This window comes from Hesperophylax consimilis, chromosome 3 (assembly GCF_061612785.1).
Source record: "Hesperophylax consimilis isolate HC1 chromosome 3, BYU_Hcon_1.0, whole genome shotgun sequence".
NCBI lineage: Eukaryota > Metazoa > Arthropoda > Insecta > Trichoptera > Limnephilidae > Hesperophylax > Hesperophylax consimilis.
The window spans coordinates 40,100,982-40,126,013 of record NC_142838.1 but is presented as its reverse complement, the minus strand read 5'-3'; the positions used below and the strand labels follow the sequence as shown (position 1 = coordinate 40,126,013).

At 33.7% G+C, this 25,032-nt stretch overlaps 1 protein-coding gene across 6 annotated transcripts in view; it reads right to left on the bottom strand.

The window, feature by feature from the left end:
• The window catches only part of LOC149425479 (uncharacterized), a 258,418-nt gene that overhangs the window by 140,515 nt on the left and 92,871 nt on the right, over positions 1–25,032 (bottom strand). Inside the window, exon 2 of one of the 6 annotated variants that reach the window (XM_089650683.1) lies at positions 4,830–4,889. The exons of the other annotated variants lie outside the window; for them this stretch is intronic. The gene's annotated coding sequence lies outside the window, so the exon portion shown is untranslated. The remainder of the gene's footprint in view (positions 1–4,829; positions 4,890–25,032) is intronic. 6 annotated transcript variants of the gene reach the window in all.

Genomic DNA, 25,032 nt, shown 5'->3' with positions numbered 1-25,032 from the left:
CGGGAGATACTGATCGAGGGAGACCCTTTGATCTGTCCAACAGGACTCTATCGACCAATCGCCTAGTACCACAGTGGGATAAATGGATTCATACGTCCGTCACTACTGGACACACTGACCCCTAGATTCCTACCCACCACTCATACCTCTTCTCAAAACTTCCTCTTCTTTATTTCCTTAAAATTACCCTCTACGCAGCATCCACAAAGATGGTATAGGCAATCCTGGAAATTATTTTCCTAAGTTCCTCTGTAGAGCTAATGTAAAAAAAATATATTTGTATACCTTATATTAGAAGATGATGTCAATATGGATTTCATACTATCAAAATATTATATAAATAGATCAATCAAATTGTTTCTGATTTGTATTTGCGTTTTTAAGAAGGACTTTCACTTAGGAAGTAAGTATTAGGTCACTCTCATTTCTACCTAATTCTTCAAGACAATCCCTAACCAACATCTTGACTGTTTTTTTTTTGAGCAAGAGGTATAATAGCTTTGTAAAATTTACTTTGTATAAAAAATAAAAGTGGTATTTACCAAGTTATTGTTTTACTTTAAATTATAATGTCAAATCAAAAAGTGTCTGCTTCATATGAACAAAAGATCTTCTATTAATTTATCCTGAAATCGGGTATCCATTGAAACCCTGACCCGTTTAACATATTTGGAACAAATATACAATGAAAAGTTTTAAAATGGAGATTCATTTCGTCATGGCCACTTGCTTACTACACCAATCAAAATAACCATTAATTTGTGGGTGTTAAAACGGGTAATACGTATTGTAAAAATTGCATAATGATAAATATATTATTACAAAAAGCAAGTTCCTAGTTACCGGAAATATCATTGATCAAATTAATAAAAGCAATGATGATTTCACTCTTATTAATGCGAACACTGAAGGATGTTTCAATTAGTATTTAAAAATGTGCAAATTAAATTCCAAACGGTGTAGGAAGCTTTATTGCTAGGTCAATGAAAAGACTAGTAAACATTATGATGATTTCAACGGAAATTAAATAATTAACTTCCTCATAGATGGCATTCTGTTGGTTATAAATTGAATAGTTTTCCTTATTGCCTAATATGACTCTATCTTCCGTTTATGGCGTGTTACCTATTTGAATATGTCCGTATTAAATATTCCGTTAAAAGTCAGTAATTTTCTTGAAATGCTGTGGTTATGAGCTATGATTCCTGTTATTGATAATAATCGATCAGTTATCAAAAAAAATATATGCAAGAACCATGCTAAAGGTGAGGTTTGGTAATTGTTTGTCGTCGATAGACACATAGTTTATGCCTGACTCATACATTAAATTAGCATTATACCTAAAAAAAATAAAACAATAGGTTAGGTTAGCAAAAACGTAGTTCAAAATCGTACAGAAACAAACCTAACTGCATGTACCAATAAAAAAAACGTTAGTTAAATTTGAGCGATATTTAACCGAATACGGGCATGAGCCTAGTAAAGTAGTTGAGAAAATCACCAAAATTGTAATTTCTTTAAATTCATAAAATGTATATTTTTTAATGTACCTTTTATTAAACCGGCAAATCTGTTTTGTCTATAATATGATGAGTGTACCAAGAATCTCTCAATAAAAGGTATATAAACGTGTTCAGGCTGGAATACTGCAATAGTTCATATTCTGATCGGCCTAGAAAGCGTTAGTACCTTCGTTGGCTTTAGGTGACATAAGACTACAGGGTTAAATTTCAGAGATAACCGCAAAGATCCTTCTAGAAAAAAATGAGATTTTAGTAATACGTTCATCAAAATTAATTAAAATAAGCCCCACGGAAAGATCGATTTTCTAGGCCTGCTGGGGCAAAGTCGACCGTAGGTCCGTCCATTACGCCGGGAAGCGCGCCGAATATTATTTTCACACGACTTCATCACTTCTGTCGTTAAGATACTGTCGTTAGAGTTTCACTAAGCACTTGCATATAATGGGGAAGTTCATGCGATTCCACTCCAAAACCAGTCCTCATAGCACAAAACGTAGTTTTGAATATTATACTTAAGGATGGGTTGTTTCATAGAATTTGAACAATTCATCAAATTTCAACGTTCATTTTTGGGTTCTGTGAAAGTCATATAGTTCTGTTATTAAATCATTATAGGCCAGTTACTTGAAAGAACTGAAATAATAACAGAACTTAAAAAGAACTTTCACAGAACTTGAAAATAAATTTTGCAATAGAGTTAGAGAACCCCGATAGACTATGTTTTCAATACCCTGAATTGAATGTCTCAGTACCAATTATATTCAAAAGATATTTTAATTTACCAGGATAACTTTGCACCTACATACATATACGGATGGATTCACAAGATCCTCATTTCAATATAAATATTTTCCACTAATCTACCACTAAAACGCTGGGCGTACTGTACAGGGCCTGCAGATACTTTAATAGTACACAACTGCTCACCCTGTACAAATCGCAAGTGCGCCCTACTGTCGAATTTGGCAGCCATCTCTGGTCTGGAGCCCCAAAATACCTGAAAAAAACCCTTGACTCTGTGCAGAAACGGGCGGTCCGTTTGATAGATTCCCCAATCTTAACAAACGGACTGCAATCTTTAGAGCACAGGCGTCAAGTAGGTATGCTGTCCTTGTTCTATCGGTATTACAATGGAAGATGCTCTGAGGAACTAGCGTCATTGATCCCTTCGGAACCGGTGCGTAGTCGGGATACACGCCAAACGCGCGCCCAACATTTGTACACAGTTGACACTTGTCACATGAGAACGGGTCGCTTCTACGATTCGTTCTTAAGTTCAACAGCTCGGCTGTGGAACGAACTGCCGGCCTCTGTGTTTCCTCCCTCCTACAACATGGGACTCTTCAAGACCCATGTTCACTCCTTCCTCTCCAAAAAAAGACCCTCCACACAGCATCCCCAAAGATGACATAGGCCCCGAGGGAAATTATTTTCTTCAGGGCCTCCTGTGTGGAGTAAATATAAAAAAAAAAAAAAAAAAAAAAAAACGACGAAAACCATTAAAAAAATAACTGACTTCAAAAGAAGTATTAAGATATGGATTATGGACACGCGAAGGAAAAATATATAAACAATGTTGCAACCTAAGAAAGATGAACGCTTTATGTTATGCTTTTCTTTATAATTTCCTCTTGTAACATTTTAGCCTACTTACATAAACTTACTTAAAACTTGACCTAATTTACAAATTACCCAGAAAACCATGTACAATGTGACCTTAGAATGGGGTACCCCAATAAGGTAACATTTGTAAATAAATAAAACATTCATTTGTAAAATGCAGCTGTACAACACAGAATTATAATTATGCAAAACCTCCTTGTGGTGACTTGTAATAACAATATTAGCGCTCCACACAAAATACTAATTATTTGTACGAAAGATCTACAGTGCAACATAATAATAATTGTTCAAATTGGTTGCGCAAAGCTTTCTGACTGTGGGGCGTCGGTCGGTATATTACAATAATGACTGTGGCCCACCTAGTAATAAAATTACTCGAGAACCTTCGAAGGTTTATCTGCACACTATATTTATCACTACAGGTTTTTAACTTGCGGAGGTGTCATAAAATTTAGATGTACACGGTGTCAAGAAGTTAACGGTATAAATTACCGGAAATGATATCCTCAGACACCGCGTTTCTTTCTGTTGAAGAAATTTGTGTTTATTTTTGTTTTTTGTAATATTTTAACGCAGAATTTATCACGTATAACTATTCAAGTTCAACGAATTTTTAATTTTCAACTGATAATATCGTGATTGATTGGGTACCAACTTTATATTATTGAAATAATTAACAATAATAATTTTGTAATCAAAATGTTTTTTTCTTTTGTTTAAATTCGTGACAGAATCAGAATAATGATTTTTAAAGTTATTTCTGATCGTCGCTAATTATTTTTATAATGATCCTGAGGCAAACATTTTATAAATACTTTCTGCTTCACAAATCCTACAATTATAATATCCCGTGATTTTTCACGAGTCTCCGTTAGTAAAGTTATAAATAAAAATGTCTTTCTCAATGCCACCAAGAAAAGGTGCTTTCATCAATGACATTACATATGTGTTATATATTTTTATGGCATTTAAAAGGAGCTATAAATAAATACGTATTTGTATATTGGTACACAGAGTAAGAAGAGTATTACTAATTTATTAAGAATCTATTCAAATTATTGGCAATCAGGGTCAAAATGGGATTTCAGACCGTTAAAGGATGAATTAATTTCCTGATAAACTTTTAGTAAAATAAGAAAATATTGTTTATATTTTCCCAGTTCGTCGTTATATATTATCAAAGTAAATAGAGTTGCATAAACACGTGTTCCAATATATTAGGAACTTACTAAAAGTTCATCAGAAAACGGCCTGCAAACCCGTTTTAAACCGAATTACCAATAATTTTGAGAGATTATTAATAAATTAGCAATACTCATTTATCTCCGTGTCAACAAATGGAAACATGTCCCAAACTGAAACATGACCTCCAAGTGAAATATCAAAACATGATCTCCAAGCGAAATATCTAATAATAATTACGAAACTGAAAGCGAACCTTTCTTTAGGTTAAGTCACAAATCTGGAAAGGCTCATTCGCCAAACCGTCCTCTCATTCTGGTTCTTTCCTCCTATATTTCATATTCCTTCCTATCAGCTCCGAAGTAAAAATATGATGACATGATTTAGCCGTTTGATCACGTGTTTCTAGACACCTTTTTACGGCCAGTAAACTTGTTTCCGGTTATAGACCTCTAGAATCTGTGAGGTAGGCACTGAAAATAGTTAATAGTTTGTACATACCATAAAGGAAAGTTCATTTGAGTGTTAATGGGTGTGGCTTAATGGGTCCAATCAGCATACCTGAAAGGGAAAAAAATATTTTCTATTATTTATATAAATCATCAAAATATTAACAACTGATTTGTATGTCACGGTGACTACCACGCATTTCAAGAAGGTAATTTTTCATTTTTTAACACTTTCTCGACCAGTCTCGGTTTTAATCACTCAAATGACATCCATTTTTGTATGAGAATTCCGGGCAAGAGTATATATCTACTGCTTCCTACTAACTGGAGCCAGTGGGCACGTGGCAACCCCAATTGGGATGAAGGGAGTGGGAAAGGGATGGAGATTGGGAATAGGAATATTGAAAGTACCTGGCTGTTCAGATCTAGTCACCAAACGTGACTAAAACAATTTCAAGCAACGTTTCTATTTTGAATGGTGGACTTTTACCAAAGTGATACTGAGAGTATCTAACACTTAACATATTTAAATAACATAACGGCAATAAAGAAGAAGTTATTAAGACACATACACGGAAATTGGTGACCAGATAACTCATCAAAATGACAGTTCAACACACCTATAAAAGTGTTATATAAAACCTATTAAATTAATTAATTTATTATAAAACCTATTAAAAGTTATGAAAGATGATGAAAATTTTTTTTAAGGCGATGCACTACGTCGTGTAATATTTTAAATTGAGCCGCTATCTATAACAACCCTTAAGTAGATGGCGATAAGGTTTAAATTCCCTCTTAACACCATCCGCCTGTTTTGATTTATGCAAGAAAAAAACATGGCCAAAAAGTGTTTAAAAACTTTTATTTTATTTTGTGGATGTTCAGGCATAAATATTTTTTTTTTTTGGATCATTTTATAAATAACTTAATTTGCCACATTATTCAATAAAATCATAACCGAAAATGGGTTCGTAAGTAGGAGATTTTGAACTTTAAAGCAGTTTTCATATGCCTTATACATTATTTTTTTCTGGGCTTACAAAAAGACTTATATAAAAAATACTCGATTATTTCAAAGGCCAAGGATGTATTCTACTCGCAGTATTTAGTTAAACCATCTGAAAAATTTCTAGGCGACCAAATTTTCAAACCAAAAACACATGATTTTGCATTACTACGTATGGCATCGCCTTAAGTTTTTGTTTCATCGCTTTTAATGACTTTATATCACGTTTTAAAGGTGTGTTGAATTGTCATTTTGAGTAGTTATCATGGAACCCTAAATGACAATTGAACACACCTATAAAAAGTGTTATAAAGTCATGAAAATTGATGAAACAAAAACTATCTATTTAAGCTAGCATTTGTTTTATCACTGTTGAATTGTCATTTTGAAGAGTGAAGAGATAGAGTCCCATTAGCTCAGTTGGTAGAGAGGCGCCCCAGCAAGGCGAGGGTCTTGATTTCAAGTCTTAGATGCGACAGTATCTTTTTCAGATTTTTCTATTTAAATTTTTGTTAGAGAATCGCTTATTTTGTCTTTAATAATTAGATAATAATTTTCTTCAACTAATTGCTGTAAACATAATATCGATTTCTACGCACACGTGTATTAAGTAAAGTTTTAAAGTTTAAAAAAATAGGTGTTTCGTGGGAAATGAACATTACGTATTTAATTTAATTTTAAGATAGTTGGTAAATATTTTATAATTAACCTGGAGTATTCTTGTAATTCTGAATTTTCGAATTACAGTTAACGCATGTGTGGGTAAGGCCATCGATATACTAGTAAGAACTAAGCTGTATTCTGGTGTACGAGTATGTTATCGTTTTTCTCAAGTTAGAAGGCTGTTCGTTCGTAGTATGTTTGTTTGCAATGACAACATTCTATGTTCAGCCATACTTTGGTTGAGTTATTGTCACAGATTATAGTCATTATTTACCTTGTGTACACTGGGAGTGAGGCAATCTGCTGGTAAATACGAAATCTGCATAAATATTTATTTTAGCGTTTAGGTGGTAAATATTCTTAGAGTTCAATGCATACTACTGGTAGTTCTGTGAACAGTAGAACTAGTGTATGTTTTTATTCAGTTATAAAATTTTTACATTTTTATATCTAGTATAAAACTTTTAAATTGTTTCTAATACATTGAAGACACTCTACAATACATCTAAAACTTATTCTTTATCGTATTTAGGCATAATCCGCGAAAAGCAGCAAGAATTTTAGCTTCTTTAACATCTGTCGGTAATTCATTAAAAATCTTAAATCCTTTTTAAATATTTTGGGTTCCCGACAAATTTTTTTTTGGAAGTCTAAAATCTCTACAGTTTCTCGTGGGGTAGCCATGTAATCCGAAATTAAAATTAACATTCTTAAACATGTATTTTGGGAGCATCTTATTTTTTATCTTAAATATAAATATTAGGGTATTGTAAACTATTCGCTGTCTCCCACTTAGCATTCCTATTTTTTTGTGCATAATAATTATCTTAGAATACCTAGTATAATTCAATACTGCTCGCATACCTCCATTTTGAATTATTTAGAATTAGATGCGATTTTCCTTTCAGTCTATCGACAAGGTTGTTGGATATATTCTGTGGTGTTCAGCCATCGATGAAGTTGAGTATTCCCGGGTTCACCTGGTGCCACCTGTATCGGTGGGTGGACAGTTAAGGTTGCTTTGCCTACTGATATTGTAACAGATAAACCTGAAAACTTGTTGTGAATGAATGGCTTGCTGGGTTTATACGCAATGGTAAACAAACATATCGAGAAAAATACTTAATGTAATTGGCATCGGGAAAACTTAATCAGATTGAGTTAAAATAATAATGTATTAAGTAGAATACTTCAGTACTACACGGAGAAAAATAAGTAATGCTAATTTATTAAGAATCTTATTAATTTTGATAATAGACTAATGTTTACGAGACAAAGTTTTTTATGCATTGCACAGGGGAAAATATCATTTATATTATAGGTATATATTTTTTCTCTGAAGATTTTTATAGGTGTTTCAGGCTAATAATTATTGCTTAAAAATAATATTTATTTATTTATTGCATGTCACTATACAAAAATCATGTTTTTTCTTATAAAAATCAACCTCACTACGACTAAGCCTACATCGAGGTTAAAAATTTACATTTGAGTGAAGCAAACATAGAGTAATCACAAAGTATGACTACATACAAATACAAATATTTCTAAAATTTACTGACGTAGTGTGTACTTTTGGTACTTGGTAGTGTCGATTATTTAAAGTTGTGGTGGTATACCTATGATGTAAGAGAGTTTTTGTGTTGTATTCGTTAAAGAAATATAGAAAAGATATAATAAGTTTTCGATGAAGTTTGCTTATATTCGTATTTAAACAAGATCTGGGAAAGATTGGGCATAACTTTTGATATGTCAAAAGCAATTGCAGATATTAGCATATCACGTTCCACTCATTGGTATGTATTTTAACATTTGTATGGACGCTGCACCATTCTGCCACTACATCAACCGCAAAGTTCATAAATTAAGCAATTACAGCCGCGGGGTCGTGGAGAAAAGCTTTGATTTCATCTGTGTGATCTGCAGAAGATTGTGTTGTTGGGTATGCAAAGGAAAATCTATACGCTCATCGGAATTATCGACAGTGACTATCAACTTAAAAATAATTTCAAAATACTCGATGTGAAACAAATTTATAACTCTTCTCTTATTTAAGGCTAGTAGCATCACAAGGATTGGAGGTCAACTAATGCGATAAATATAATAGTGTAGTCCCCAAAAATTTCTTCACGCAGGTATTGGACAATATTCTTCATCATATTAGGCAACAGTATACATTTCAATGGACATTTCAACCGTCTGTAGCTCAGAGAGTTTAAGGCCATATCATTTGAAATAGCTTTAGTCTGGTATGGTGACCAGATAAAGCCAAGTATTGCCCAACCTACCCCTTGACTATCCCCTTCCCCTCCCTAAACCCATCAGCCTCACAACATATCCCCAATAGTGGATTCCATAGTCTCATTAACTCCGGTTAGCAGGGTTAGGGAAAAAATCAATTCGAAAATTAAAAAAAAAACTTATTTAGGAAATTACATGGCTGGAAAGTCGAAACAAAAAACTTTGGCAAAAATCATGATGCCAGAACTTATACTTCGAAAGTTTTAACGTTTCAGATATATTCATTCTAACTTTTTTTTGCTTTCTAGTTAAGTTTGTTAGAGACATAAATATCACGTAAAGTTATGTATGGCATACACACACATGTACGAGTTGAAGATATATGTTTAATCATTGAAGGTAATATGAATCTTTTTCTGTTTCAAATTTTTGAGAGTTGTTTGAATTATATGCTTTGATTAAATATAAAATTTAATTAATATTTTATTTCACCATAAAAAATATTGAACATAGACACATACTTTTTTAACTTGAGTAGTTTGTTCTTGCATGAGAAATATTTTCTTTAATTCATAAGGAAGATAATGAAATCGATGAAAGGAAAAAAACCGAAAGGCCACAAACAAATAAAATGTATAAAACCACGTGGCAAAAAAGCTCGCAAGCTGTACATCTAAATCAGCAAGCACCGGAGTAATTAAGATCAACCACCTGGCCATGTGTGTAATGTGACGCCAGCCGCGAGAAAGTGATCGGGCCGCCGAAATCGGGACATAGAAAGTAAGTTAGTAGCCGCAGGGTATCGAGAGCTCCCAGCCAGCACCCGGTCCACCGTACAGAATCCACCATGTGAGAGATGCAGAGATCTGAATGATCGAGAGCGAAATGGAACAATGAACCGGGCCCGGCCTTGCGACTTACCTGCCGGCTCACTTGTCGACCGGTGGGCAGTAAATCATTCAGAGATTTCGATTCTGTATATCCAGTTTGGCAGCAAGGAAAGTGTTGCCTTGTTGCCTAGTCCGACATAACGCCGCGGGTCGGTGATTGGAGATTGGCAACGTATTGCCAATTTTGCAAATGATAATGAGTGCGTTAGCGGGTGATTGGACCACATAAAAAAAACAATCGGGGAGTAATAAAATTGAATTGCCCTCCCACTTTCAAAGAAATTTAAACGGGTTCATTTTACGTTTAGGTATACCGCTGATAGATCCGTTGACTATCTATCTATTTATATAAATATTATATACTATTTATATAAGTCTGTGGCGGGTTGCTTGGATTTGATTTGTATACAACTCTACAGTTTTATTCCAAGTTTTTATCACTTTCTATCGTTTTAACCCCCAGTTGACTTCAATCGGACCAAAATACAGTGCAAATAATAACATATTCAAACCCCGCACTTATGGGAAAAATGGTCAAAATGTGGCCAGCATAGTTGCATTGGTCAGACCAGTCGCCTGGAAAGCGAAAGATTTCGATGTTAAATTGATTCTCATTTGATTTTCTAATACGATTAACTTTGATAATTAATATTTTTCAATGTTTAATCGCAATTTTCAACCCCGTTGGAGCATTTTAATGTAAACGCTCTTGATGTTTCTATATTATAGCAGATATTGACATAGTTTAGATCTGGGGGTTAGTATTAATAGTGCTAATTAGTCAGTTTTTGACAATTGGATTTAAGTGTACTGTAAAAAAATCGCTTATTTGAATCCTATGTCAGCTGCTCATTGATGAAATTTTGACATATTTAAAATAGAGTTCAAAATATTGTTTTAGTCTCTTTTACGCCAGGAAATTGATAATATTCATTCCTGAGCGATTAACTAATTTGAAATAGGCACTTCTAGCATTAAGCTACAGACATAATACAGTGTCTAATGTCCATTAATTTGTACAGATTAATATTGTGTGGTTTTAAAATTAGAATATGCTTAGTTCCTACCGGAATGTCATTTATCCTGTTTCTACCTATCCCTAACCATCACCTTGCTGGAAAAGTATTTGAAATTTGGAACAATGGCAAGAACGTAGTGCAAATTCGAGTGCATTTGTTTTGAAAACAGAAGAAGGATTGTGTAAATCTTGAAAGCGAGTTGTTTATGTTTTTCGTGTACATAATCTCGCTGAAAATTAAAAAGAAAGAACAAAAACTACACGTTCGTTTTGTTGTGGCGATAATTACCTCGAATTATCGCGGTGGAACTCACTATATTGTGATTGTGTTGTGTACTCCTTTCCAGTGATATAGTGGTACGTGATCTGTCTTGCTGTTTACCTTCTTCCCATACATTCCTTCACATACTATCACCCAATTCCAACACACACTATTTCATTTCATCTCGTTTAAATTTATGTACAGTTCACTTTCATGTTCATCTGAAGATGTAATTCGTAAGCAGTTTTGGATGCAACAAATACAATATTACACGGTGCTGCTGTAAATAATATTATTTAACCTTTCCAGCCTTAAAAAAATATTGCGATGTTTTTTATTCATATTTTAACGCTAAAATTACATAACATATTATAAAATGTATGTTAATAAGTCTATAATGATTTCATGGTAAACGCAAGCATGTAAAATATCTATCTTGCGACATAATCTTAGCTTGCACGAGATTTTAAGTAGTTTGAACTTCAAATATTAAATAAATCAAATTGGTTTATGTATCCTGGGATCGTTTTTAAGAAATATTTTTAAATTCCATAATGAACCGATAGTAGAAGACATCACTATTTTTACATTTTTATTTTCACATGTCAGTCTTCTTCGTCTCAATTCTAATTTATTGTAAAAGGTGTCAGACCTGCCCAAACAACGAATATCTCTATAAGTAAACATCTTTTAAAATCACTTTCATCAGTAGAGTCTGGTAAAGATCTACTATAAGGCGCGATGGTTCATATACGAGTATATTTCGGCTGGGCATATTGTATATATCACGGGATATTATAATTCCAATTTTGAAAAAGAAAATATTTTTCTGTTAAAATATTACATAATAGGTAAATAGGTACTGGTTACCTACTTTATCTTTATTTAGTAATTGTATATTTGAAATGTGTATTTCTTTCTTTTAAATTTTAGAAAGATTGCGTGATGTTTAAAATAATATTAGGGGAGACCCGTGAGATATTATAGACGCGTGGAAATTAAAATTCCAATGTTGAAAAAGAGAATTCTAATAATCTTTTGTTAAAACATAATATTATTAAAAATTAATAAAATACTTCGTTTTAACCACTTTTATAAAAGTGGTTAAAACGAAGTATTTTATTAATTTTTAATTAAAATGGTGCCACAAAATAAGTTTTCTGAGTTAGAAGAAATAATATTATTGATAGGTACCAAGAGGAATAAATAATACACATAATCAACGTAACAAACAACCGAAATTAATCTCTAAATCGTATAAGATAAAGTCGCTGTCTGTCTGTTTGTGCGCTTAGTTCTTTTAAACTAAGAAACGGATTTTAATTGGGTTTACCCTATCATTTGGAAAATTTCTTCTGGAAGGTTCATATGATGACCGGATAAACCATCAAAATGATAATTCATCACATCTTTAAAAAGTTATATAAAGTCATGGAAAGTGATGAAACAAAAACTTTATTAAATGGGTTAAGTAGGTTAGGTTAGGTTAGGTTTAATTTTTTTTTTCGTTTCTATTGACTTTATATCACTTTTTAAAGTTGTGTTGAATTGTCACTGTGTTGAGTTATCATGGAACCCACTTTAACGTCGTCGTGATGTATTATTGGATTCGACTTAATTTTTTTTCAATGAATTAATAGTTTGTGTTAATTCTAGTTTATAAGTGGTTCTCTGTCCAACAATCTGAGAGGAAAATCCTGCAACGACCTACTCTGCCAAATTGGTTTGACAACTTGTCAAATAGCCAACTCAATTGAACGACGGCTCAATTCAACGGAAGTCATGAGCTCAGAGCGTATGCGCAATGAGAATACTGTGTATGAATGAACAGACGACTCTTGGTATCAGTACGCCGCGCCGCTCGTACCAAGAGAAAAATAAGATGCTAGGGTACATATATCCAAGTCATAATGTCAGACCGTCAGACGCCGTTCATGTCTCTGAGTATGTAATAAAAATTGATACTTGGATAATTTAAATGACGCATGTTTTCTAAAATATATATCCTGATAAAACAGAGTAACCGTTCAATTGAGCAGTGGTACGGTTTACCGGGAGTCAAACGAATGCGGCTCATTAAAAAGGGCTACCTTAATTTTGCGGCTCAATCATGAATGACTCATCGCTACCTTTCATCTCTAAACCATCGGATTTCGTCGGACATGCCGTTGTTGCAGGAGAACTGTATTATTATTGATTACTTTACTTGTGGTTTTTTTGTATTAAAACAACAACAAAAAAATAAGAAATTATAAAAACGATATAAATTTCACCATCATCATTATTATAATTTTTTTAAATAGGCGACTAATTATTGCTAATAATAATTAGTTATCCTTTGTGCTATTCATAAAAAACCTTGTCTGATAAACATTAGTTTATCATTAAAAAAATAATAATATTTGACAAATCAAAACATTTCACCAACAAATGTAGATATAATATGTCTCGACGCCATCTAGTGGAAAATTTAGAACTAACAAAGCCTACAAAAATAAAGTTGGTTGTTTACAGATGAAAAAATAAAAAAAGCAATAATTGTTGATTGAAGCACTAGTACATATTATAATTTTTTGGCGTGTTGGAAATACGCCGACGTAGCTCAGTGGTACAGAGCACCTGACCGGACATCAGAAGGTGCGGATTCAATTCTCGTCAGCGGCATTTATTTTTACGGAGATATTTTCAATTTGTATGGAAATTTCAGGCGTCTAATTATTGCTTATTAGTCATCATTATTAGTGTTATCATCATTATTATTCTACAGACATTCTTAGCTATTAAAGTTGTTAAAAGGTTTGATTTGATGATAAACGATGATGCGCAGTAGAATGATGGAACAGAGTCTTGGAGTCTACAAGTCACATCCAATCAGCCGCCATTGCCGACATATCTGACCTTATTACGGGTCAAAGAATGCCGCTATTTCCTACGCCAATCAACCCATGTAAGAAACGCTTGAAAGTAATTTAGCAAGAAGTAGCCTTAAAAAATGGTTCCATCGTTTTTTTCACTGTAGCAGAATTTAACGCCTGAATTGTATTGTTATCTCCTACCAAAATTAGTTCGATCTTATTTGTATTGAATTACAATAAAAGCATATTGATAACCTACTTATATAAGAATTCCACTAATGCACGTCTAGTAACCCGGCATTAATTATATTTTATTAAATTTAAAAGTACCTACCAAATGAGTATAACAATGGTATTTACATTTTAATGTACAAAATATAGATATTTAAAACATACTTAAACCATTTTTTATGTGAATTTTCAATTCATTTATGATAATTTCAATGCTTCTCGATGAAATTTTGCACCCTTGAAAATAAGAAGAAAATTACTGAATAAATCTGATTTCCAAAACTTCGTTCACAATATGGAGTTTTCATTAAATCCACGAAATCCGGAACCATTAAGTTTTATGTCACTGAAGCAATTTCTTGAGCGAGCAGATTAAATCCCGCTGCCGCGGTTTGAAAACTTCAACGGTTCTATTTGGAAATAACAGTGTTCGCCACTTCTGTTTACAACAATTCTAAAATGTACAGTTTTTTTTTATTTATTTATTTTATTTATTAATCTTAAGTTAGCTCACATCTTCGTGTGTGCTAATAGTTTTATAAACATATAAACATGTACATTGTTTGGCAAACATAATCTTTTTTTAAATATTTCACTAAAGTCACAAAAAAAGAAACATTAATAATTGAGATAGACATATTTTCTTAATTCATTTTTGAACTTATTAATATTTTCTATCACAGCAATTTCCTTCGGGATTTTGTTATAGAGTTGAACGGCCTGGTACATTATTTGGTACAATATTTTTTACATTTTAAGTTTTCCAATAATGTAGGCCTCACTGGGTGGGTTGCCCATGCTGAGGCCTTCATTTAATAATATGAAAATATAATCTACATAATATATTTAAAGAAAAAAAAAATTTAAAATTAAAAATACGTAATACATAATAATGTATTTAAAATTAAAAAATAATACATTGAAAATAATCTTGTGTGTTTGTGAGTGGTGTGTATTTATACTGGTTTTGTGTGTTACGTGAAGGTTTTATTTTTATTTTATGCTATGACATTTTGGTAATATTGTCTTTTTTGTTCTTTAATCCATTTTGTAATTTTGTGTGTGAATTTATTTTTATTTTCCTCAATTTTAATTCCAAGTTTTACACTGTTGAAATCTTTTATAGCATGGTATTGGTAGTGTCTTTATCCAAAGCTTGAATTTACTGTCGGAGTTTTTATGTTTTCTTTGTACGCTTGTCTAACTGGTCTGTTAGTGTTATTTTTTGTATGTTAAAATATATTTTTTTTGTCAAAAATGTAGTTTAGTAGTGTTTTAACGCATAATTGGCGTATATCTAGTACGTCACAGCTCTTGAATATTTGGTCTGTATCAGTCAGTCTATGTTTTTTTAGTATTACCCTTAAGATCGTTTTCTGTGCGGTTTATATGTAATTGATAGCCGAGTTTGTTGCTCCTCCCCAAGCAATAATTCCATATATGTATGATGGAAATTTGAGTTAATTTAAGGTGAATAATTTCACGTGGGAATAACGCACATCACAGAGGACAGCTCTTAATAATTTTGGTGATAGGTTTATCACTATTTTATGTAGTGCCGGAATATTCGATTTAGAAAAAAATGGCCAAGTTTTTTGATATTCTAACTCGAAAAAACCACCTCTCCGTTATGCTGATAAAAATAATATTAATAGCGTATTATTGGCTGTACATTCAAGACATTCGTATTAATTTGAATAATTTGTCAGTCGTGCAGGCGATTGCGGCCAGGTGGAAATATAATCATATTAATTACTTATTTAAAAAATCGAAAGTCACGACGGAATTCACTTTTCCCATGCAAATGGCGGGCTCTAAATAATTTGACTCGTTCCTCTCTTCAATAGTCAAAAGATGTAAGAAAAATTGGGTATTAGTTATGCATGACTAACATTACACAAGAATGAGGAAGACAAGTTCAAATTATACTGTAATAAATGCTTAATAATCTTAAGCACACCAAGAACCAAACAAATAATTAAGGTAGAACAAAAAATACGGCGTGATGGCAGAAAATCTAAAAAGAAATAAAAAGAGGCAATTAAAACTTTGTTTAGTAATCATACATTTTTTTACTTTTTTAAATCAACAATGCAATGAAATTTTTCGCATTCGTACACAATGAATAGATACATAAAAAAAACTGTTTACTACTTGTAAATTAAGTTGATTTTTTTATGCGAGTTTCGAACAAGGTCCTAATTACTATTCCCAACGTCTAGAGCTAGTGAGACTATGGCATTCCTGAATAGGGTATTTTGCGAGGTTAGAGGTAGTGGGTACGAAGGAGATAAGAGAAGATGAAGGTGGGGAAGTACCTGGCTATTCAAGGTCACCAGACATAGTTAAAGCCATTTCAAGCAGCGTTTCGATTCTGAAGAGTGGTCTTTCACCAGGGCGATACTAAAAGTAGCCACCAATCTGGAAGGTCCCGTAAATATACTGTACATTATTTTAAATTAATAAGTTGTGAAATAACACAAATAAATGATATAACATTAATTGTACATGCCTAAATTTGAACCTGCGATCTCCGTATTTGCAGTCGAGGATAGTAACCACCTAACCACGGAGGTCGTAGGCAATATTTTTATTCAGCGAGCTTTTACAGATTTCCGCAAAGCTTTTGACAAAATAAAATTTCTAGAAATCTGTTTCGGAAAACCTTCGTTTCGGAAAATAGATGACACCACTGCTGCATTTTTTTTGTTTCTTTATGTTAATAGTTATTATGTTTCAGATAGTAAGATAACTTTTACAAAGTTCTTTAGTGTGCGAAGTCTACTTGAAGTACCTAGAAACTCACTGAGGGAACTGTTAGGACTACTAACGGGACACTACCATCTCAGGAGACACATGCAGTTGTTGGGAGTGGAAAACACCAACAAATGCAGGAAATGTGAAGAGGATGAAGAGACTCCAATTCACCTTTGGTGCCAATGTCCCGCCCTGATGAGAACAAGGCTCAGATGTCTGGGAAGACACATTGTGGAGCCAGAAGACATATCCATTGACAACCCTGGTGAACTTTATAAAAGGGAACGGATAACTGTTAAAGGAATGAGGTAAAATAGGAGATAGTACAAGTCCTCACGGGAACCTTACGTCAACCGTCTCCTATATCTAAAACTAAAATCTCAAAAAATATTTATGATTACAATACTTTAATACTTACACCTCAGATAAAATAAACATCATGTATGCCGACACCAAAATAACTACAACAGCTACGAACAGCTAATAAATACAGGATGATAATGGTGATTAATTAATGAGTAATTTCACTCAAAAGTATTCGAATAAAAGAAGCGTACCTAAATGTAAATAGTTGAGTTTTTTTTAAATAAAACTTGCTATTAATACTCGTAACTCTAGATTTGGTTGTGATTAACACAAGATTTTCACTGCAGCAACATAATAATAATAATATTATAGATATAAACAAGATAGTGTTTTTTTATGCTAACACGATGATTAATAAAGAAAGTAAAACTACGTCCAAGGCGAAATGGATGCGTATATCATACAAAAGGCAATAATATTATTTAAATATTAAAGCAGCTATATCACTTTGACATTAAGATTATAAACTTGTTTTGTCGAATCTGTTTGATGCTTGGTTTCTTAACTGCACTTACTTTCTTTTATAACGAACCGAAATAAACAAATAGAGGACTTAACCACAGTTTTAAGTATGATTGAATGATTGTGAAAAACATAACTGACAAATTAAAAATACATGCTGAAATAGGAAAAAAAACTATTTGAGAAATTTGTTTATATGAATCTTTGAGATTGGAACACATTAAAAGTAACGCTAACGTTTATCATTGAAAGTTTTGAATAAAATTAATTTCTAAATATTTTCTTAATAATTTTATTAACTTTTTATTTGCATATTAATTTTACAAATCGACATACTTATCTATGCAGCAGGGCAGGGAGATCGGTATAGATTATTTAGGTAGGTAAAAAAATCTGAGTGTATGTTTAAAAAGTAATGTAGGTCCTTTTAAATAGGTCGCTGTGTGAACCTGTGAAAAAACTTAATTACTAAAATTTACTGCAGAACTGAATAAAATACATCCCGCCTTACCTATGTGGGATTTTTTTGCTATATATTGCATAGTTTAAAATGTATTTGACCGTATGCAGAGATAAGTGCCTAAGTCAATTTTCACACAGTATGTACATAATGCACAGCGTTACAACATACCTAGTTACAGTTTGACAGAATTAACTTTGCAGCCGTTGACGTTGCTAGTGTAGATTTTGTAGATACAAATAAACGCATATCAAAAATAGATCGTTTGTTCCTGATGTAGTTGGTAAATGCACGTAGTCTAACGATGGTCTGATCGATAAGTGGCAATTTCTTCCAACCAACACTTTTACGGAGGAACCTAATTATAACGGTTTATGCGAAACAATTTTTCATAAAATCTACCTAAAATCGTAAAAGGTAAATTGATTTGGCAGTATATGGAATTTGTCAGTAGTTTTTGAAAAAACGATTTATCTATTTTTTTTTAATTCGTTAATACGAATCTACGAAGCGTAGATATATACAGCGACAGGTTATTATTTAGTTTTCATTTTTTTCAAAAAAAAATACTGGCAAATAACCTACCTTATAACCTATACTGTCAAATACAAATTACATACACAATTTACTTAAAACGCCAAATTACCTACTATGTCAAATTACCTATACTGTAAAATTACCTATACTGCTAAATGGCCTATACTGCCAAATAAGAATTACCTAATCTTCCGAATTCCCTACTATTTCAAATTACGTATACGGCCAAATTACTTACACCCCTAAATTACCTATACTGCCAAATACAAATTACATACACGAATTACCTACTATATCAAATTTCCCATACAGCAAAATTACACATATTGCCCAATTACCTAAACTGCCAAATTATCTATGCTACAAAATTACCTTGCGTTACCCTACCTAAAATCTTCCTTCCGTATTTACCAACATTATGAAAAGTGACAAGCAATCGAATGCCGTTTATAACTGTAAATATAACTTTTCGATTTAATTTGACACTTTTGTAGTATGTGATTAACTATAATAGTTTGTTAAAATATATAAAATATCACTGAATTATATTTATATTAAGTATATTAGATTGGGTATGATATAACGTACGTATATATCATACAAAAAGAAGGTACGATTGTACCCAAAGCCGGCCAACTTCAGCCACAATAAAGTGTTTTTTTAGAAGCTATTAGTTATTAATTCATAATATTATCTGTTGAAATGTGGAGATATGTACAGTAATGTATGGAGGGTATATATTATTATTTCAGAGCGCCTTCATAATGTGTTAGAAGCACGATTTCCTGCAGGCATAATGCGAACAAAAAACCGCACGAGTGCTGAAGGGACGCGCTTAGACTTGTGAATTATACAGACTAACAATGCATAAATCCATTTGTTTTAAATCCATCGTGAGGATAAAATCCATCAAGCTTTGGTATTTTTAATTAGCTAGATATGTCAAGTTGTGTTTTCCTTTTGCCAGACACCTACTTTACCAACGGACCTCCCTGAATTCTCAGAAACACAGAAATTTTTTTAACATTAATTCCACACAGATGATGACACAGGTCATCTTTGGGAATGCTGTGTATTAGGACTTTATAAGGAGAGAAAGGAGTGAACACTGAACATGGGTCTTGAAGAGACACATGTTCACTGCAAAGTTGAACTCAAGATCTTAAGCGACAAATATTAACCGTGTACAAATGATGGTCCGCACGTTTGGCGTGTTTGGTGGCAATGACGATAGTTCCTCGGAACATCCCCCATCGACATATCGGTAGAACAAGAATAACATAAACTTTACATTTCTTATTAACTAATTTAAGTCTGCATAACTTAGGAGTAGGAATATTCTTATTCTTATTTTTGTACAACAGGTTTATACCTACAAATAATTATTGCATGCATTTACTATTTACTTGCTGTTATAATATGTCAAATGGATATGGTTATATGTATTTTTACTATTACGTTTGTGAACTTACAATCTTCAGAATATTATTTTTTATGAACTATGTATGTAAAAGCCCAATGGGCGTATCTATAAATAAATAAATAAATAAACATGCCAACCTCATTACAGAACCTCTTTGTTGATGTATCAGTGAAATATCGCCGTAAATAAGAACGGAATTATTCAAAATATTTGGTTTCGTCTGTGAATGTTTCGGTCCATACGACGCCCGCATAACCCCTCTGAGCAGTTCCTAACTATCAAATAAGTTAATAAATACATTGATTGGAAGGTCCGAATACACTATTATAGTCACAATTGATTTCATACACTTTATTTTGCCCTTTTGAATGTTTAATTAGATTGCAATCAGTTTGTAAATGTGAATCTATCAAACGGACAATCCGTTTGTTTCTGCACAGAGTCAAGTGTTTTGTGGCTCCAGAACAGAGATGGTTGCCAAATTCAACAGTGAGCGATTTGTTTAGGATCAACACTTGTGTGCTATTTCAGCCGTCTGGCATTCACAAATCAATTTTAAAAATTACCTCCCATCTCTATTCACACCCCTTACAGCAGAACTTTAATACTTCTTGATGAAATTTTACACACTATTTGAAGTTCAAAATATGATGAAAAATAATTATCAACATCTGGTTTAGAAAAAATCTGCGTTAAGCCCGGGCAACACAAACGTTTGCAACTTCAGTTAGTCAAATCAAACATAAGAATTTCGGTAGTCTTTGCGTGCGTTAGTTAGTTATCCGTGAAATCTGTTCACAGTGGTTCAAAAAATGACTTTAAGGCGATGCACTATGTCGTGTAATATTTTAAATTGAGCCGCTATCAATATCAACCCTTACGTAGATGGCGATAAGGTTTAAATTCCCGCTTAACACCATCCGCCTGTTTTGATTTATGAAAGAAAAAAAACATGGCCAAAAATGCCTTTTATTTTATTTTGTGGATGTTCAGTCATAAATATTAAATTTTTTTCCGATAATTTTATAAATAACTTAATTTTCCACATTATACAATAAAATCATAACCGAAAATGGGTTCTTAAGTAGGAGATTTTGAACTTTAAAGCAGTTTTCATAGGCCTTTACATTATTTTTTCTGGGCTTATAAAAAGACTTATCTAAAAATTACTCGATTATTTCAAAGGTGTATTCTACTCGCAGTATTTAATTAAAGCATTTGAAACATTTCTAGGCGACCAAATTTTCAAACCAAAAACATATGATTTTGCATTACTACGTATGGCATCGCCTTGTGTCTTTTTAAAAATTAGAATCAGATGAATGAAAATTTCATAAGAGCGATGGAGTACCTACTTATAACAGGCTAATTTAGTATTTGAAAAATTGGAACTGGTTGAAATTCAGGCTATCCCGTGATTTATCACGGCTCTTCTCTAGTTTAATAAGTTTTTAATACAAAAAGAGAGTGTTGAAACCCGAGCGAAGCCGGTTGTAACCACTAGCAGTACCTATTATATTTAAAGTGGTGCTAATGCAACGCCGGCGGGCCCCCAGGCTCACCGCAAGCCAAAATGGCTGACAAGATAATGTATGATTATTTTTTATCTCCTTTAAACAATGCTGATCTACTTTGTTGTTTATATTCTAGCCATCGCCTTGGCTAATCTCGCAAGACCGCACCTGTATCGCAGCAATCGATTGTTGATTTGAGGCACAGAACAGGTGAAAACAACAAACTAACGTAAATGTATGGAAGACCAATATAATGAACACTAGTAAACTGTAATAATGCGGTATGTTGTTTGGACCTTGGATGTATTTTAACACGCTGTAAATTTAAATAAGCTCTGAGAAATTTTATGAATACAGTAATCACTTCCCACCGACTTAAAAAATAATGGAGTTTAGACAATATCAAATTTAATTAACAGGTTCTCGCAGTAAAATGGAGTGCACGGAAAGTGAAAATGTTTTTATTAAAAGCAGTTTTAAAAGTGAGAGCAGCTTTACTATACTTCTTATCATGAAACTGGTGCAATTGCCGTGGGACAATTAATGAATGATAAGAGGCATAGGCCCTGAAAGAAGTAATATTCATCAAGTCCCACAGCGATTGCACCAGTTTCATGATAAGAGGTCTAGTAAAAGGGAGAGCATCTTTAATATGCCTCTTATCATGAAACTGGTGTATTCGCTGTGGGACATCTAATGAATGTGTGACACTTATAAAATGCCTCTTATCATGAAACTGGTGCAATCGCCGTGGGACAATTAATGAATGATAAGGGGCGTAGACCCTGAAGGAAGAAATTCATCAAGTCCAACAGCGATTGATTCAGTGTTATGATGAGAGGTCTAGTTAAAGGGAGAGCATCTTTATTATGGCTCTTATCATGAAACTGGTGAAATCTCTGTGAAAGCATGACACTTTTAAAATGCCATCAACCAATTGATTTGTTTTTTTTTTACGTTAACTCCACACAGGAGGACTTGATAAATATATTTTCCTTAAAGGAATAATGCTCTGTGCATGGTCTTTTAAAGGAAAGAAAGCTCTACAAAGAAAAATGTATGAGAGATGGGTAGAAATTTGAGGGTCAATGTGTCCAGGAGTCAAGAATCCATTCATCCATCCATCCTTTCCACGACAGTGCAAGGCAATGCAATGGGACGAGCAAGTCGAATAACCTTTTCTATAAACCTCACGGGGCTCCCCTGCAAAGCCGTCAAACGAAGCGAATCATTTGAGGTGACCTATGCCAAATTACTATTATATTAGGTAAAACTATTCGATTCGCGAGATATTAAAAAAAATTATGATATTTTATGAATAATTCAAAATGAAACCAAGTCCTCCTACTGATATTATTAATATGCAGACAAGTAGGATGCGTCGCTTCAATCCAACAAATTATATTTAAAAAAACAAAGGTAACAACATCGCGCTAACTCATTATAACACAGTTTGCAGATTTGGTACCAGTGTTAATCCGGTACTCTGGTAGGCGGCAATCTATGCGGTAGCCGCATTCCTGCAGAGTCCACTCTCTTGTGTTTTCGTCAAGGTAAACGTGGTCGTGTACGACAGGGGTCACCAAGACCCGCTCGCCGGCTGGTAGGTTGGAGACCCCTGACCCGAGCAAATGTGGTACGCGATGTGTGAAATGTCGTCTTACCATGCCGGAGACGAAACCGCAAATAAGGCATGTAAATAGATTTTTTCTATTCTAATCGAACCTTTTTGCTGATGACAAAATATTTTTTTGTCTGTGAATGTTTCGGTCCATATGACGCCCGCATTACCTCTCTGAGCAGTTCCCAACTAGCAAATAAGATAAATACATTGATAACATTGATTGGAAGGTCCGAATACACTATTTAATCCCAATTGACTTCATACACTTTATTTTTCCCTTTTGTCTGCTTAGTTATTAATTTAATATTAATAATAATCAGATAAGTCCAAGATCATATTTTATTGTTGAATAAACATTTTGAATAACGCACAAGAGTCCCAACTGAGACTGGATGGAGATGGGGAAGAGAAAGGTATTCGGGCGCTCTTCGGGGCTGCCGGCTGCTTTTTGGAAGCGCTCCGAGTTTATTTTTGAAATCCTGGGAAGTCCTCAATTTTCCAGGTGTAAATTTAGCATAAAATAACCGCATTAAGTTTTAGTTTACGTGTATAAAAGTAAAATAATTTTTCTGTAGCCCCTTCGGGCTTAATTCAAGTTTTAATATAAAGTTTTACATATTTTTAGTTCAAATCTGCCACGTTATCCAAAAAGTGCACAGTGAAAGGCAAAACATCGGTCGTCGGTTTTAAATGCTTACCACATGTGCACGGTGATAGACTAGTGAACAGTTTCAAGTGCGTGTAAGTGATTTATGAGGGTATCCTTTGGGCTATGATGGTTGTAAACAATGTCGTATATGACCGGGCCACACTACTCAGACTTAATAGTGAAAGTGTCTATTTGGACCCTGCAATAGCTGCAAAGATATCGCTGTATAACCTTGGACGCGTTATTACTAAAACAACTACCCGTAAAATTAGGTTTCGTGGTTGCAGAGCTGGACGCAGTAGGAAAAAACATCTGGAACACAGCATCGAAATAGTTACGTCACCGCTAACAAAAGAACAGGGAAAAGTAGCAACTCAAATTCTCCCGATTCCGGAGAGAGAATATAACACAGTTAATGCTTGTATACAACGGCATGCAAACTTTAAGAGCCGTCAACTAGGTATAGGATCCTGGAATGTTAGATCTCTCAATAACAAGATAGAGGAGGTAGGGGAGGTTTTCAACGAACAGAATCTTCATGTCCTGGCCATAACTGAGACTTGGCACGAAAATAGTGACTCTTTTTCAATAAAGAGACTCCGAGCTTTAGGTTATGTCGTGCTAGAAGAAGCCCGACCTAAAGCAACAATTTCTCGGGATGACAACATCGCTAGCGTAAATCACGGGGGTATCGTGATTTTAGGTCGCCAGGGCTTGCGTTTAACAAGGGTGTCAATTGGTGCATACCGAACCTTTGAGCACTTGGGATGCCGAGTTTCGTCTGCAGGAGCATCATTCATTTTATTTACCCTATACCGGCCTGGTTCAAAACAAATCACTGTGGACTTTTTTAATGAATTTTCGTGTTTTCTCGAGCGGGTTGTGGGACTTTCCGATAATATTTTCATAACAGGTGACATTAACATTCACTTAGAGCGTCTAGAATCACCTAATACTCTTAAATTCACTGATTTATTAGACTGCTTCGGATGCCGTCAATGGGTTAATTCTCCAACTCACGATGCTGGCGGAACTTTGGACATTTTTATCTCAAAGTCAAGCGGTCCGTTTCTGGTAGCGGATAGTGTGGATGTAGGACTATCAGACCATCGACTTATTCGCGCAGAAATCGATTTTAACCCACCGAAAATTCCTTACGTTACTATCACATCAAGAGCATGGCGCGGTTTTAACTTTGACGACTTCCTGTCAGAACTAAAAGCTTCTCCGCTCTGTACACATAGCGCATGGGAAACAGAGTCGCCAACCAAACTAGCAGCAGATTATAACACCA